The following is an 8,589-nucleotide window of genomic DNA, read 5'->3' as shown; positions in this document are numbered from 1 at the left end:
GGAGGAGCTGGTCGTGTGCCCCGGTCCAGCTCTTTGTTCCGAAAGGACGCGAGCCGACGCCGGCCGCCGTCCTGGGACCCGGGCCTTCAGGGCTGTCGTGAGTCAGTCCGGGACCCGACGTCTGCCCGTGGGGCCCGAGGGAGCGCGCCCGAGTCCAAGTTTGTCTTCCTGTCAGCTGGAGACTCAGGGCGACACCCACCGACGCCCTCCAGCGGGACAGAAACTCACTCTGAGGTTCTCTTTGTTAACCTGGCTTGTTGGCCTCTGGCCAGGACACTTGGTTGGAAGTCTCAGGGTTTGCAGAAAGATGATTTGATGTGCTTTCGGTAGTTTATTGATATTGTTTTCACGAGGAATTAAAGAATGGCGCATCAGACAAGTGCTGAAGTTTTGTGGCTTGGTGGGGAAGAACACGTACAGAAGTTAAAATGGTCAGGAACCAAAAGCCCAGATTATTGTCCTGTGCCACAGGCAGCGTTGATTTCCTACCATGTTTAGGGAGCAGTCTTTGATACGGGATATGTTCAAATGCAAAGAAGGAAGTGCTTTGCTCTGTTTTCTATTTATTTACAAGTAAATCATTGAAGAACTACTTAGCAAGAGCCTGTTTAGGACTAGCACCTTGACCCTGAACCTACAATGTATGAACATGTTCTGTGTCCTCTTGTCACCTTCCAAGTAAAAGCAGTGCGTGCTTTTTTTTTGTGATTGGAAAACATCCAGCGCCTCCATACTCCCGTTCTGCCCACTGCCGAGAAACCTTCGCCAGCTCTGCTTGCCGCTTTCTTTTCCTCTCTTGCCAGTCTCTGTCTCTTGGGTCCCAGTGTTCTGCCCTCCTTTACTGTTGCCCTGTTTGGGTGTTCTTGCCCAGTGGGTGAGACAGGAAGCTGTTGGTCTGGTTCCTTTTAATACAGTGACTGTTTTGCCACCAGGTGTGACTTGTACTTGTACTTGGAAAGGGTAAATGGAAGCAGTGTCTTAGTTTTCTATGGCTACTTTACCAAGTTAACTCAAATATTGGGGCTCAAAACAACATACACTTACTTACTATTTTAAAGTTCTGCAGGTCAGAAATCCAACCTGGGCCTCATAGAGCTAAACCAAGGTTTTATTACACTTGCCCTGCTCCTAGAGGCTGGAGGGGACAGTCTGCTCCCTCGACTTTTCTAGCTGGAGAGGCTGTCTTCTTCCCTTTGGCTCATGACCAGCTTTCATCATCAAAGCTAGCGGGAACCATCTCATGTCTCTCAGCCCACCTGTCTCCCAGTTTTAGAACATTTGGAAGCACATCGGACCTGCCTGCAGAGTCCAGGATAAGGAGTATAAAACCTTGGTTCCACCTGCAACCTTAATCTCCCTTTTGATGCATCAGGTAACCTGGTCAGAGCCTGGGGTTTAGGACATGGGGACATCTTTGGAAGCTGCTGTTCTGCTGACCATGCTGGAAGATGAGAAGAAAGTTGTATCTTCTTTTGTATGCTTTTTAAGAGTCATGTTTTTGTTTTGTGGGAACTGAAAAGATTGAGTTAAAGAAGATACCCCCTCCATAGGGTCGCCACACAAAAATCACCTAATGGTGTAAGACGGTTTTGTTGCTGTTAGTACTGGGGATCTCATGTAGGGATATGCCCCCACTGAGCAACATCTCCATCCCTTTTTATTTTTTATTTTGAGACAGGTCTCATTAAGTTGCTCAAGTGGGACTCAAACTTGCAGTCCCCCTGCCTTAGCCTCCCTCAGTGCTGGGATTACAGGTGTGTGCCTCTGTGCCAACCTTAAGACTTAGTCTTAGGAAGACTAAAGCTTCCCACTCTTTATGGTCTGCCTTAGTCGGTGGAACTGTGCATTTCCCTCAGAGGCTTCATAGAGAATTAACCTGAAACAGTTTCTATATTTTAAAAGGAAATAGGTGCTACAGATTCATAAAGCACGTACAATGCCACATCCAAAGGTTCCCTCAGATTCTCTGTTGTCTGTTGTCTTCTAAATAAACTTCTTAAGCTTTAGTATTTGGTTTTTGAAGTACTGTAATGAGAAATGATTTCATGTACTTTTAACTTTTTATGTACTAATGTTTCAACCATGCTTGCCTTGCTTTTGTTGTCTCCTCCCTGCCTTTAAATTGGTTCAGTTGCATGTGTCAGCCTAGAATACAGTACTTTACCACTGTATTTAGCAGTTTTTCTATGGGGAAATGCTTTAGGATTGCCAAGCTGACATTTTGGTAATAAAGAAAAAACCTTTGGAACACAACTTATTTATAATATGCTGAAGAAGAAGAATGAGCCTTAGAGTTTTACTGTTCAATTAAAGAGAATTTAAAAAAACAAACAAAAAGGCCTTTCTTGACTTCAGTCCTCTGGTATTCACTAGACAGGGATCATATGGTAACTATATATGTGTGGGATGTGCTTTTACTGATTTTAGAGAAAACTCTGTTATGGTACTTTGGAGCCCCACTAGACAATCTTTATGTATGCATGTATTTATTTTTTCCCCTCCCTCCCCACTAGACAGTCTTTATTATAGTCAACTATTTGTGTGTGCTCAGGAAAAAAAAATTTGCAAAATTCAATTCTGCACATGTCTTTATGACATAGATACTGTGTGACTGTAATCAGCATACATTTCTGTGTAATACTGCCCAGAGTTGAAAACACAAAACCACATATAATAAATATACTTAGTGGGAGCTGTGTGCAGGATTTTCCAGAGTATTTTCATCCTACTACACTGTAATAGTCATCAATTTGGGCTAAGGAGTGCAGTTTTTCCTTGATTCAATTGTGTTCCTTTTTTAGTACGTTTCAATTTTTGTGTGTGTGTTGGTGAGGGGATTGAACTCAGGACCTTGTACTTGTGAGGCAGGTGGCTGCACCACTGAGCTAAATCCTGGCCCCTATGTACCTTTTTTTAAAGGATAATTTTCATATAAAATTTTAAAATGAGAGTTTCTGGACTCTACCACATTCATAATAGCAAATGCATATTGCGTATCTTATTTTTGCTTCTTTCAAAAGTTAGCTTTTATGCTGAGAATGATGGCATTTGCCTGTTATCCCAGCTACCCTGGAGGATGAGGCAGGAGGCTCTCAAGTTTGAGGCCAGCCTGAGCAACTTAAAATCAAATGGCTGGGTCAGGGATTTAACTCAGTGATGCTGCTGCCTCCCTCACAAGTGCTAGGTCCTGAGTTCAATCTCTGGTACAGGGAAAAAAAAAACCTCAAAAAACAAAAATCAAACAGCTGAGGAAGTAGCTTAGTGGTATAGTGTTTGCCTCCCTATGTTCAACCCCCAGTACCACTTTTTTTTGGGGGGGCGGTGTACTGGGGCTCGAACTTGGGCCTTTGTGCTTTTGAGGCAGGTGGCCAAACCACTGAGCCGAACCCCCAGCCCCAGTACAGTTTTTAAAAAGTGTCTTTTCAGCAAGTTGTCAACAGATAATCTATTATAATTTTTTTTGTAAATTTTCAAATGAAAAGGAAGGTTTGATTAATTTTCATATTCAGCCCTCAGATTCATTATCTAAGGCAAGCAAAGTGGAACTGATTTAAAGTTAGGTTATCAGTGTTCCAACGAGAGTTGAGAATACTGTTTCAGTTTCTTGGTAGATGGAAAGCTATGGGGTAAGGCATTCAAATAAATAGTTGATTTGCATGTATCAAGAATTACTGACGCGTAGTTGCATAAAAATATACCTGCTATCTCCAGCTTTGGCCTCGAGGGAAGTGTAGGGGAATGCTCAGGGCAGAGGTTAGGAGAATGATACCTAGCTCCTGAGGCTTTCAGGATCACTTTGCAGCCGTCCTGTCCAGCCATCCATTTCCTCCCTCCCCCTCCGTGGTCACTGCCAGGGTCTGGCCTTGTTTTTTGAGCATGGTTAGATTTGGCACATAAAGCACAAGGGGCAACCTTAGGAGAACTAACCTGTGGTCTGTGCGTTGCTGTAAAGGGAAGGGGCATACCAATGGCACAGGCGATACATGTATGTAGAGGGCAGTTGTGTGGGCTGCAGGTGGCAGGCTGTGTGAGGGAGCACGGTTTGACCACAAGGTAAAATCTGGAAGGTGGGGTTACCTTAAATATGCGTGGTGCGATCCTTAAGGTAGGGTTCTGGGGTGACATTAACATGTCAGACAATGTGGACATTCTTAGAATTTTTGATGAATTGTGCCAGTTTGCTTTCTAAAAGGACTGTACCAGTTAGCCCTGTTCTGAGCTGTGCTAGTTTTCAGGTACGTATACAATATTAGTACCTGTGCACCACTACTGAGGATTAACATTTAAAAAAATAAAAAACAACCGAGTAGTTACTAAATGGTGTGTAATTAAGTCTATTGATCATTAGTTAGATTGAAAAAAAATTTTTGGCATGTTTGTGTATTATAAACTTGTTATTTCATATTAGGTAATGATTTCTTTGTTTACTTAACTGAGATTAACCCTTTTAATGACATCTACTGAATCAAAGTATTCAAATATTTTTCCCCTCTAATATTTTAAGCATGAGAAAAATAGTTGTTAGCTCTGACGAATTTGAGTCAGGTTTGGCTAACTATAGTAGCCTCTTATTTACCCTTCCTTAATTTTTCTCCTAAAATTAAAGACCTCTCCAGCATATGTTGGCCAAATACGAAATCTTCTAGAGGGGAAGTTGTGAATTAAATAGATCTTACTGATCTGCATCATCATGCTAAACAGTTCAGTTGTGGGGTCTTGTGAATCATACTTACTCCTATCTAAATGTCCATGTGTTAAATGAAAAAGATCTTGCCAGGTAGATTTTTCTGATATATTTCATACATTCACAGTCAGGTGGGACACACAGTCAGTAGCAGGAACCAGGAGATTGCTTTCTCCTGTCAAGGGTGGGTCACTTGGCTGAGGAGAGGGGGTATCTTTGTGTGTGTGTGTGTGTGTGTGTGTGTGTGTGTGTGTTGCCCTCCATGGCTGCAGAGGTTGGAAAGCGTCAGCTTGAGAGCCAGCGGGTTTCCTTCCACAGTGCTTCCCACCTTCCTTCCACCTGTACACCCCAAGATCAAAGTCCCGCAGAGTGGGCTTCTGAAGGAAGCTGCCTGAACCTGTCTGGGTGCTCCATCTCCATGCTTCTTCTTGGCTGTCTCACTGATTATTGTTGCTTAGTTTCAGCTGCAATAATAGAGGCCTGGAGTAGGTGGAAAATTATTTAGAAATGTTCAAGAAGTGAATCCCACATCCTCTCAAACTGCTGGTAATGTTGTTTTGCTTCTCTCTTTGCATTGAACATAAAACACACTAGGGGAAAAGCAGTAGGGGATTTTCATCATTGTTCATTATCAGGAGGATGTGACATCATGTCTCTCTGCTTCTGTGGTAGGGCATACATATTGGCTGCTCTCTGTATGATTAAAGCTTAATACCTTTCTGACTGGAGTATGCTCAGGTGGGCCACCTTTTTTTTCCTGTCTTCAAGATTTCGGCTTCAGAAGCACACCCTTTTCTGGCCCCTTTACAGAGTGTGTTGTCCTTAGTAAGTTAGGTATAAATCATAGAATTGACGTATGGCTATTTAGAAGAACCTTCCCTTGTTTTAGTAATAGCACAGGTTGTTCTGTGAACAGTCTGTAACTTCCTGCTCAGTCAGCCAGCATTAGTAACCACTCTGCTCCATGCAGTACCTTTGTCCTCTATGCTTTGAGCCTCAAGGGAAGAGGTGAACATGGAAGCAGCCATGAAAGAGTGTGTCAGAGTAGACGTGCAAGTGTGTACATGAAACCCCCAGGAGACTCAGAGAATGGTGTCAGCTCAGTGTGGCCCTGGATTGGGGAGGGGCGGGTTCGTGGAGGAACTGGCATTTGAGCTGGATCCTACCACTCAGCTGGTGTTAACTAGGTGAATATAGCAAGCAGGTACATTTCAGGCAGAGAATACACAGAGGTGAGGTGATGGTAGTGAAGTGATATGCCCCCCCGCGAGCTGCAGATGGCCCCATGTGTTAGGCTGTGGGAGCAGGCCAGAGGCAGGGTAGAAGAAGGGAGGAAGCCATGGAGAGCTTCAGAGTGGTTGTTAAGGATTCACTTATTCTTTGGGTCACCAAGACAGGCGTAAACTCCTCAGGGAAGGTTGAATGACCATATTTTGCATTTTAGAAAGATTATCTGACTTAGTGCGGTTCATTTGGCAGTGCAGAGTCCCCTCAGGAACTGCCATGACCTTCCAGGAGGGACAGTGGTAAGGGCCTGAATTGGGACAGTAGGAGTGGAAGCAGAGAGTAAGTACAGTGAAGGGCGGGAAACTAGTAGTATTTAGTTGGCAGTATTTGGGGTGGGAGGCATGGCGTTGAAAGGACATGAAGGAAGCAGCCTCAGGTGATTCCAGGTTTCTGTCTTTGGATGTCTGCTCCAAGAGGTTCTAGACTCTTGGGAAGGTTTGATTTGAACCTGGGAGTTCAGCCTTGGAAATACTGCAGTGGCTTTGTTGGATTTGAACCTGGCAGTCAAGAGATCATCAGTACATGAGTAGGAGGACCCGGGGTAGTGGGAGATGCCATGTGCTGACTGAGAAGTCCACAGGTGCACAGGCCACTGAGGGGGATAAGGTTTGAAGGTGAATGTGCTTACCCATCACGGAACTGAACTATGATGGAATAAGGGGGGTGGCAAGAGCTGGGACACAATGCAGATTAGAGAACTTTTTGTTTGTAATTTGGGACTATTTATGGCATCTTTTAAAAATATACATTTTGCACTAGATGTGGTGGTACACACCTGTATCCCAGCATTCGGGAGGCTGAGGCAGGAAGGTCACTATGAGTTCGAGTCACCCTGGGCTAAATAGTGAGAACCTGTTTCAGAAAAACAAAAATTGCACATTTTAAAAGTTATTTTGAACCAGTATTGGATTAAGTGTTCATACATTATGTTGTAAACCTGTAATAGGAGTGGGCACATATTTCATTTTGTCTGTTTGGGCTTCTGTACACAGCAGCTGCAGACTGTGTGTGCTTTTGAAATCCATTCAGTTTAAGTTACTTTCTCATGTGTTCTCTGACTCCCTGAAATACAATTTCCAGGATTGAAATTAAGAGAATGTTTTTGGCTCTTAGCTGTATTTGGCCCTTTTCAGTGGCTTCCTGGACACTTTCTTCTGGGTGGGCCATTGTCATCTGAAGTCAGGATTCCAAGGAGCACTCATGCCCCTTTCTGATCTGGTGACCCCTGCAGGGTGCCCCAACTTCATCATCACTTTCATCACTACCCACTTAGCACCCAGTTGTGCAGGCTTGACACAAACGGGATTCTTTCTCTTTCTTGCCATGTATTTATTTACCCATCCATCCACTTGTCCATCTAGTCAGACTTTTAAAATTAGTTTTTGTGTCAGGACACTTGCTATGAGATGTTTCAAAATACAGGCCCTGCTTTCAGGATGCTCATGGTGTGGGAAGTTGGTAAGTTGAAGCTTACAGGGCTATATGACAGGTATTGTATGGGGAGTAGACAAATGCTTTTGAGCCTGGAGCCTCCTGGCTTTCACTGTGTTCTGGGTGAGGAGGTGGACTTTGAGTAATCTGTCCAACTTTTGGGGTCAGAGGAGGTGAGTGTTCTGGAGCATTTCCTCTGCTGGAACTGCTTCTGCAATGGTGGTTAACTGTGCGGTGCACGAAATCACTGTCCATCATTCTTCCCAACATCTACCTTAATTTTCACCTTTATCCTTGTGATGGAAACAAATACTATACCTGTTTTCCAGGTGAGGAAGTATCATGGAAGGGCGGTTCTGCAGTGACAGGGCTGAAGAGTGGCAGAGCTGGCTGTGGGACCTGGGTTTCTTAGACTCAGAGCCAGCTCTTCTCTAAACCGCCTGCTCATCCTTATTTCCCCTTGTTTCCCACCCCTCTTCATTTTTTCATATACTTTACTTTACATACCTTTTTATGTATATGAATAGATCATGCATATGAGTTCTAACATTAGTCTTCTGGAGCTGGGCACAGTGTTCCATGTCCTGATGTTGTTTGGACAGTTTTTGGTTACACTTGTGTTCTGAGTTACTGCATGATTTATACTGGAAGTTGTTCCTAATCTTAGGGCTGAGGTTTGAGGAGTTTGTGGGATTGCAGTAAAGGCAGTTTCTTTGTCTGAATTCGGTTTGGAAACCCTGTATCCTCATAGGGCCTCTGGTAAACAGGTTGGTTTGGTTTACCAGATCTGGAGCCCGAATGAGTTTTGTGGTTGGGCAACTAGAATTTACTAGAGGTTCAGGTAACCAGGTAAAAGTCAGCGTCGATGACCTGCCTCTTAGAAGTGTGCTGTGTGTGTTTCAGCTTCTTCATGGCAGTCCTTGGCCTTCCTCTTTCCTGAGTTAACGTGGAGGCTGTGGGAAGCACACATTTGGAGTGAAACAGAACCCTGGCAGTTAAGCGGTCCTCAGAGTCTGCCTAGCTGTGGCTCTGGCTTGGCAGCTTCATCTCTGTCCAGAGGAGAGGCAGGTTCTTGAGCAGGGTCTCATTAGTACACAACTAGGGCACAGGTCACCAAGGGTCCCAAAATAGGATTGTACCAGACATTGGGGCCCAGATAATGTTTTTGATTTTTTTTTTTTTTTTTT

The sequence above is a fragment of the Fukomys damarensis genome, unplaced genomic scaffold, assembly GCF_012274545.1.
Source record: "Fukomys damarensis isolate Sample0158 unplaced genomic scaffold, DMR_v1.0_HiC HiC_scaffold_23, whole genome shotgun sequence".
Classification (NCBI taxonomy): domain Eukaryota; kingdom Metazoa; phylum Chordata; class Mammalia; order Rodentia; family Bathyergidae; genus Fukomys; species Fukomys damarensis.
This window is presented reverse-complemented; position numbering follows the sequence as displayed.